Consider the following 9425-nt stretch of genomic DNA (forward strand, 5'->3'; position numbering starts at 1 on the left):
CCCGAAGATTTTATTCCGTTTGGACTCCGTTCGATATTCTGTTTATCCGAAACACTAAAATAGGCAAAAAAACAGCAATTCTGGGCTGGGCCTCCAGTTAATAGGTTAGTCCCAAAAATAATATAAAAGTGAAAAATAAAGCCCAATATAGTCCAAAACTGTAGATAATATAGCATGGAGCAATCAAAAAATTATAGATACGTTGGAGACGTATCAGCCCTCCCCTCCTCCACTCCTTTATATACGAGGGAGGGGGCACCCCATAGACACACAAGTTGATCTCTTAGCTGTGTGCGGTGCCCCCTCCACAGATTTCCACCTCGGTCATATTGTCGTAGTGCTTAGGCGAAGCCCTGCGGCGGTAACTTCATCATCACCGTCAACATGCCGTCGTGCTGACGAAACTCTCCCTCGGCCTCAGCTGGATCTAGAGTTCGAGGGACATCACCGAGTTGAATGTGTGCAGTTCGCGGAGGTGTCGTGCTTTCGGTACTTGATCCGTTGGATCGCGAAGACGCTTGACTACATCAACCGCGTTACTTAACGCTTCCGCTTTCGGTCTACGAGGGTACGTAGACACACTCTTCTCTCTCGTTGATATGCATCTCCTAGATAGATCTTGCGTGATCGTAGGATTTTTTTTTAAATATTGCGTTCCCCAATAGTGGCATCCGAGCCAGGTCTATGCGTAGATGTTATATGCACGAGTAGAACACAAAGGAGTTGTGGGCGTGGGTATATACATATTGCTTGCCGTCACTAGTTGTTTCTTGATTCGGCGGTATTGTTGGATGAAGCGGCCCGGACCGACATTACATGACCGCGTTCATGGGACTAGTTCTACCGACGTGCTTTGCACACAGGTGGCTGGTGGGTGTCAGTTTCTCCAACTTTATTTGAATCGGATACAATGAACAGGGTTCTTTCTGAAGATCAAAAAGCAATCACTATACCGCGTTGTGGTTTTTGATGCGTAGGTAAGAACGGTTCTTGTTAAGCCCGTAGCAGCCACGTAAAACTTGCAACAACAAAGTATAGGATGTCTAACTTGTTTTTCCAGGGCATGTTGTGATGTGATATGGTCAAGACGTGATTATATAAATTATTGTATGAGATGATCATTTTTTGTAACACAGTTATCGGCAACTGGCAGGAGCCATATGGTTGTCGCTTTATTGTATGAAATGCAATCGCCATGTAATTGCTTTACTTTATCACTAAGCGGTAGCGATAGTCGTAGAAGCAATAGTTGGCAAGACGACAACAATGCTACGATGGAGATCAAGGTGTCAAGCCGGTGACAATGGTGATCCTGACAGTGCTTTGGAGATGGAGATCAAAGGCACAAGATGATGATGGTCATATCATATCACTTATATTGATTGCATGTGATGTTTATCCTTTATGCATCTTATTTTTCTTAGTACGGTGGTAGCATTATAAGATGATCTTTCACTAAATTTCAAGGTATAAGTGTTCTCCCTGAGTATGCACCGTTGCTACAGTTCATCGTGCCGAGACACCACGTAATGATCGGGTGTGATAAGCTCTACGTTCACATACAACAGGTGTAAGCCAGTTTTGCACAAGTAGAATACTCGGGTTAAACTTGACGAGCCTAGCATACGTAGATATGGCCTCGGAACACTGAGACCGAAAGGTCGAGCGTGAATCATATAGTAGATATGATCAACATGGTGATGTTCACCATTGAAAACTACTCCATCTCACGTGATGATCGGACATGGTTTAGTTGATATGGATCACGTGATCACTTAGATGATTAGAGGGATGTCTATCTAAGTGGTAGTTCTTAAGTAATATGATTAATTGAACATTAATTTATCATGAACTTATTACCTGATAGTATTTTGCATGTCTATGTTGTTGTAGATAAATGGCCCGTGTTGTTGTTCCGTTGAATTTTAATGCGTTCCTAGAGAAAGCTAAGTTGAAAGATGATGGTAGCAACTACACGGACTGGGTCCGTAACTTGAGGATTATCCTCATTGGTACACAGAAGAATTACGTCCTAGAAGCACTGCTAGGTGCTAGGCCTGTTGCAGATGCCACTGATGACGTTAAGAACATCTGGTAGAGCAAACATGATGACTACTTGATAGTTCAGTGTGCCATGCTTTATGGCTTAGAACCGGGACTTCAATGATGTTTTGAACGTCATGGAGCATATGAGATGTTCCAGGAGTTGAATTTAATATTTCAAGAAAATGCCCGGAATGAGAGATATGAAGTGTCCAGTAAGTTCTACACCTGCAAAATGGAGGAGAATAGTTCTGTCAGTGAACACATACTCAGAATGTCTGGGTACCATAATCACTTGACTCAGCTGGGAGTTAATCTTCCGGTTGATAGTGTCATTGACAGAGTTCTTCAATCACTGCCACCAAGCTACAAAAGCTTCATGATGAACTATAATATGCAAGGGATGGATAAGACAATTCCTGAGCTCTTCGCGATGCTAAAAGTTGCGGAGGTAGAAATCAAGAAGGAGCATCAAGTGTTGATGGTCAATAAGACCACCAGTTTCAAGAAGAAGGGCAAAGGGAAGAAGGGGAACTTCAAGAAGAATGGCAAGCAAGTTGTTGCTCAAGTGAAGAAGCCCAAGTCCGGACCTAAGCCTCGGACTAAGTGCTTCTACTGCAAATGGACTGGTCACTGGAAGCGGAACTGCGCCAAGTATTTGGCGGATAAGAAGGATGGCAAAGTGAAAGGTATATTTGATATACATGTTATTGATGTGTACCTTACGAATGCTCATAGTAGCGCCTGGGTATTTGATACTAGTTGTGTTGCTAATATTTGCAACTCGAAATAGGGGCTACGGATTAAGCAAAGATTGGCTAAGGACGAGGTGATGATGCGTGTGGGAAATGGTTCCAAAGTCGATGTCATTGCCGTCGGCACGCTACATCTACATCTACCTTCAGGGTTAGTTTTAGACCTGAATAATTGTTATTTGGTGCCAGCGTTAAGCATGAACATTATATCTGGATCTTGTTTGATGCGAGATGGTTATTCATTTAAATCGGAGAATAATGGTTGTTCTATTTATATGAGTAATATCTTTTATGGTCATGCACCCTTGATGAGTGGTCTGTTTTTACTAAATGTTGATAGTAGTGATACACATATTCATAGTATTGAAGCCAAAAGATATATGTTTAATAATGATAGTGCAACTTATTTGTGGCACTGCCGTTTAGGTCATATTGGTGTAAAGTGCATGAAGAAACTCCATGCTGATGGGCTTTTGGAATCACTTGATTATGAATCACTTTATGCTTGCGAACCATGCCTCATGGGCAAGATGACTAAAACTCCGTTCTCAGGAACAATAGAACGAGCAACAGACTTATTGGAATAATACATACTGATGTATGCGGTCCGATGGGTATTGATGCTCGTGGTGGGTATCGTTATTTTCTGACCTTCACATATGATTTGAGCAGATATGGGTATGTCTACTTGATGAAACATAAGTCTGAAACATTTGAATAGTTCAAAGAATTTCAGAGTGAAGTGGAAAATCATCATAACAAGAAAATAAAGTTTCTATGATCTGATCGTGGAGGAGAATATTTGAGTTACGAGTTTGTATTCATTTGAAACAATGCAGAATAGTTTCGCAACTCAGGCCACCTGGAACACCACAGCGTAATGGTGTGTCCGAACATCGTAACCGCACTTTATTAGATATGGTGCAATCTATGATGTCTCTTACTGATTTACCGCTATTGTTTTGGGGTTGTGCTTTAGAGACGGCTACATTCACATTAAATAGGGCACCATCGAAATCCATTGAGATGACACCATATGAAATGTGGTTTGGCAAGAAACCCAAGTTGTCGTTTCTTAAAGTTTGGGGCTGCGTTGCTTATGTGAAAAGACTTCTACCTGATAAGCTCGAACCCAAATCGGAGAAATGTGCCTTCATAGGATACCCAAAGGAGACTGTTGGGTACACCTTCTATCACAGATCCGAAGGCAAGATATTCGTTGCTAAGAATGGATCCTTTCTAGAGAAGGAGTTTCTCTCGAAAGAAGTGAGTGGGAGGAAAGTAGAACTTGATGAGGTAACTGTACCTGCTCCCATATTGGAAAGTAGTTCATCACAGAAATCAGTTCCAGTGATTCATACACCAATTAGTGAGGAAGCTAATGATGATGATCATGAAACTTCTGATCAAGTTACTACCGAACCTCGTAGGTCAACCAGAGTAAGATCCGCACCAGAGTGGTACAGTAATCCTGTTCTGGAGGTCATGTTACTTGACCATGACGAACCTACGATCTATGAGGAAGCGATGATGAGCCCAGATTCCGAGAAATGGCTTGAGGCCATGAAATCTGAGATGGGATCCATGTATGAGAACAAAGTGTGGACTTTGGTTGAGTTGCCCAATGATCGGCAAGCCATAGAGAATGGATCTTCAAGAAGAAGACTGACACTAACGGTAATGTTACTGTCTACAAAGCTTGACTTGTTGCAAAAGGTTTTCGTCAAGTTCAAGGAGTTGACTATGATGAGACCTTCTCACCTGTAGCGGTGCTTAAGTCCGTCTGAATCATGTTAGCAATTGCCGCATTTTATGATTATGAAATTTGGCAAATGGATGTCAAAACTGCATTCCTTGATGGATATCTTAAAGAATAGTTGTATATGATGCAACCAGAAGGTTTTTTCGATCCAAAAGGTGCTAACAAAGTGTGTAAGCTCCAGCTATCGATTTATGGACTGGTGGAAGCATCTCGGAGTTGGAATATACGCTTTGATAGTGTGATCAAAGCATATGGTTTTATACAGACTTTTGGAGAAGCATGTATTTACAAGAAAGTTTGTGGGAGCTCTGTAGCATTTCTGATATTATATGTGGATGACATATTGTTGATTGGAAATGATACTGAATTTCTGAATAGCATAAAAGGATACTTGAATAAGAATTTTTCAATGAAAGACCTCGGTGAAGATGCTTATATATTGGGCATCAAGATCTATAGAGATAGATCAAGACACTTAATTGGACTTTCACAAAACACATACCTTGATAAAGTTTTGAAGAAGTTCAAAATGGATCAAGCAAAGAAAGGGTTCTTGCATGTGTTACAAGGTGTGAAGTTGAGTCAGACTCACTGCCCGACCACTGCAGAAGATAGAGAGAAAATGAAAGTCATTCCCGATGCCTCAGCCATAGGTTCTATCATGTATGCAATGATGTGTACCAGACCTGATGTGTGCCTTGCTATTAGTTTAGCAGGGAGGTACCAAAGTAATCCAGGAGTGGATCACTAGACAACGGTCAAGAACATCCTGAAATACCTGAAAAGGACTAAGGATATGTTTCTCGTTTATGGAGGTGACAAAGAGCTCGTCGTAAACGGTTACGTTGATGCGAGCTTTGACACTGATCTAGATGAATCTAAGTCACAAACCGGATACATATTTTTATTGAATGCTGGAGCTGTCAGTTGGTGCAGTTCTAAGCAAAGCGTCGTGGCGAGATCTACGTGTGAAGCAGAATACATAGCTGCTTCAGAAGCAGCAAATGAAGGAGTCTGGATGAAGGAGTTCATATCCGATCTAGGTGTCATACCTAGTGCATCGGGTCTAATGAAAATCTTTTGTGACAATACTGGTGCAATTGCCTTGGCAAAGGAATCCAGATTTCACAAGAGAACCAAGCACATCAAGAGACGCTTCAATTCCATCCGCGATCAAGTCAAGGAGGGAGACATAGAGATTTGCAAGATACATACGGATTTGAATGTTGCAGACCCGTTGACTAAGCCTCTCTCACGACAAAACATGATCAGCACCAAGACTCCATGGGTGTTAGAATCATTACAATGTAATCTAGATTATTAACTCTAGTGCAAGTGGGAGATGAAGGAAATATGCCCTAGAGGCAATAATAAAGTTGTTATTTATATTTCCTTATATCATGATAAATGTTTATTATTCATGCTAGAATTGTATTAACCGGAAACTTAGTACATGTGTGAATACATAGACAAACAGAGTGTCACTAGTATGCCTCTACTTGACTAGCTCATTAATCAAAGATGGTTAAGTTTCCTAGCCATAGACATGAGTTGTCATTTGATGAACGGGATCACATCATTAGAGAATTATATGATTGACTTGACCCATCCGCTAGCTTAACACTATGATCGTTTAGTTTATTGCTATTGCTTTCTCCATGACTTATATATGTTCCTATGACTATGAGATTATGCAACTCCCGAATACCGGAGGAACACTTAGTGTGCTATCAAACGTCACAACGTAACAGGGTGACTATAAAGATGCTCTACAGGTGTCTCCGATGGTGTTTGTTGAGTTGGCATAGATCGAGATTAGGATTTGTCACTCCGACTATCGGAGAGTTATCTCTGGTCCCTCTCGGTAATGCACATCACTATAGGCCTTGCAAGCGATGTGACTAATGAGTTAGTTGTGGGACGTTGCATTACGGAACGAGTAAAGGGACTTCTCGGTAACGAGATTGAACTAGGTATAATCATACCGACAATCGAATCTCGGGCAAGTAACCGAAGGAAATATGCCCTAGAGGCAATAATAAAGCTGTTATTTATATTTCCTTATATCATGATAAATGTTTATTATTCATGCTAGAATTGTATTAACCGGAAACTTAGTACATGTGTGAATACATAGACAAACAGAGTGTCACTAGTATGCCTCTAGTTGACTAGGTCATTAATCAAAGATGGTTAAGTTTCCTAACCATAGACATGAGTGGTCATTTGATGAACGGGATCACATCATTAGAGAATGATGTGATTGACTTGACCCATCTGTTAGCTTAGCACTATGATCGTTTAGTTTATTGTTATTGCTTTCTCCATGACTTATACATGTTCCTATGACTATGAGATTATGCAACTCCCGAATATCGAAGGAACACTTAGTGTGCTATTAAACATCACAATGTAACTGGGTGACTATAAAGATGCTCTACAGGTGTCTCCGATGGTGTTTGTTGAGTTGGCATAGATCGAGATTAGGATTTGTCACTCCGATTGTCGGAGAGGTGTCTCTAGGCCCTCTCAGTAATGCACATCACTATAAGCCTTGAAAGCAATGTGACTAATGAGTTATTTGCGGGGTGTTGCATTACGGAACGATTAAAGAGACTTGCCAGTAACGAGATTGAACTAGGTATTGAGATACCGATGATCGAATCTCGGGCAAGTAACATACCGATGACAAAGGGAACAACGTATGTTGTTATGCGGTTTGATCGATAAAGATCTTCGTAGAATATGTAGGAACCAATATGAGCATCCAGGTTCCGCTATTGGTTATTGACCGGAAGTGAGTCTCGGTCATGTCTACATAGTTCTCGAACCCGTAGGGTCCGCACGGTTAACGTTCGATGACTATTGGTATCATGTGTTTATGTGTTTTGATGTACGAAGGTAGTTCGGAGTCCCGGATGTGATCAAGGACATGACGAGGAGTCTCAAAATGGTCGAGACATAAAGATCGATATATTGGAAGGCTATATTTGGACATCGGAATGGTTCCGGATGAGTTCGGGCATTTACCGGAGTTCCGAGGGGTTACCGGAACCCCCGGGGAGTCAATGGGCCTTATTGGGCCTTAGTGGGAGAGAGGAGGAGGCGGCCAGGTGGAGGACGCCCCCCCCCAAGCCCAATCCGAATTGGGTGGGGGCCGCCCCCCCCCCTTTCCTTCCCTCTCTCTCCCTCTTCCTTCTTCTCCTACTCCTACTAGCTAGGAACGGGGTAAACCTACTCCTACTGGGAGTAGGACTCCCCCCTTGGGCGCGCCCAATGAGGGCCGGCCCTCCCCTCCTCCGCTCATTTGTATACTAGGGAGGGGGCACCCCATAGATACACAAGTTGATTGTTTTGCCGTGTGCGGTGCCCCCCTCCATAGAATTCCACCTAGGTCATATCGTTGTAGTGCTTAGGCGAACCCCTGCGTCGGTAACTTCATCATCACCGTCATCACGCCATCGTGCTAACGAAACTCTCCCTCATTCTCAACTAGATCAATAGTATGAGGGACGTCACTCAGCTGAACGTGTGCAGATCGCGGAGATGTCATGTGTTCGGTACTTGATCGGTTGGATCGCGAAGACATTCGACTACATCAACTGCGTTTCATAACGCTTCCACTTTTGTTCTACGAGGGTACGTAGACATACTCTCCCCCTATCGTTGTTATACATCTCCTAGATAGATCTTGCATGATCGTAGGAATTTTTTTTAAATATTGTGTTCCCCAATAGTGGCATCCGAGCCAGGTCTATGCGTAGATGTTATATGCACGAGTAGAACACAAAGGAGTTGTGGGCGTGGGTATATACATATTGCTTGTCATCACTAGTTGATTCTTGATTCAGCAGTATTGTTGGATGAAGCGGCTCAGACCGACATTACGCGTCGCTTACGCGAGACTGGTTCTACCGACGTGCTTCGCACACAGGTGGCTAGTGGGTGTCTGTTTCTTCAACTTTAGTTGAATCGGATTCAATGAATAGGGTTCTTTCTAAAGATCAAAAAGCAATCACTATACCACGTTGTGGTTTTTGATGCGTAGGTAAGAACGGTTCTTGCTAAGCCCGTAGCAGCCACGTAAAACTTGCAACAACAAAGTAGAGGACGTCTAACTTGTTTTTGCAGGGCATGTTGTGATGTGATATGGTCAACGCGTGATTATATAAATTATTGTATGAGATGATCATGTTTTGGAACACAGTTATCGGCAACTGGCAGGAGCCATATGGTTGTCGCTTTTATTGTATGAAATGCAATCGCCATGTAATTGCTTTACTTTATCACTAAGCGGTAGCGATAGTCGTAGAAGCAATAGTTGGTGAGACGACAACGATGCTACGATGGAGATCAAGGTGTCAAGCCGGTGACGATGGTGATCCTGGCAGTGCTTTGGAGATGGAGATCAAAGGCACAAGATGATGATGGCCATATCATATCACTTATATTGATTGCATGTGATGTTTATCCTTTATGCATCTTATTTTGCTTAGTACGGCGGTAGCATTATAAGATGATCTCTCACTGAAATTTCAAGGTATAAGTGTTCTCCCTGAGTATGCACCGTTGCTACAGTTCATCGTGCCGAGACACCATGTAATGATCGGGTGTGATAAGCTCTACGTTCACATACAACAGGTGTAAGCCAGTTTTGCACAAGTAGAATACTCGGGTTAAACTTGACGAGCCTAGCATACGTAGATATGGCCTCGGAACACTGAGACCGAAAGGTCGAGCGTGAATCATATAGTAGATATGATCAACATAGTGATGTTCACTATTGAAAACTACTCCAGCTCACGTGATGATCGGACATGGTTTAGTTGATATGGATCACGTGATCACTTAGATGATTAGAGGGA

Source organism: Triticum urartu, chromosome 7, assembly GCF_003073215.2.
Source record: "Triticum urartu cultivar G1812 chromosome 7, Tu2.1, whole genome shotgun sequence".
Taxonomy (NCBI): Eukaryota; Viridiplantae; Streptophyta; class Magnoliopsida; order Poales; family Poaceae; genus Triticum; species Triticum urartu.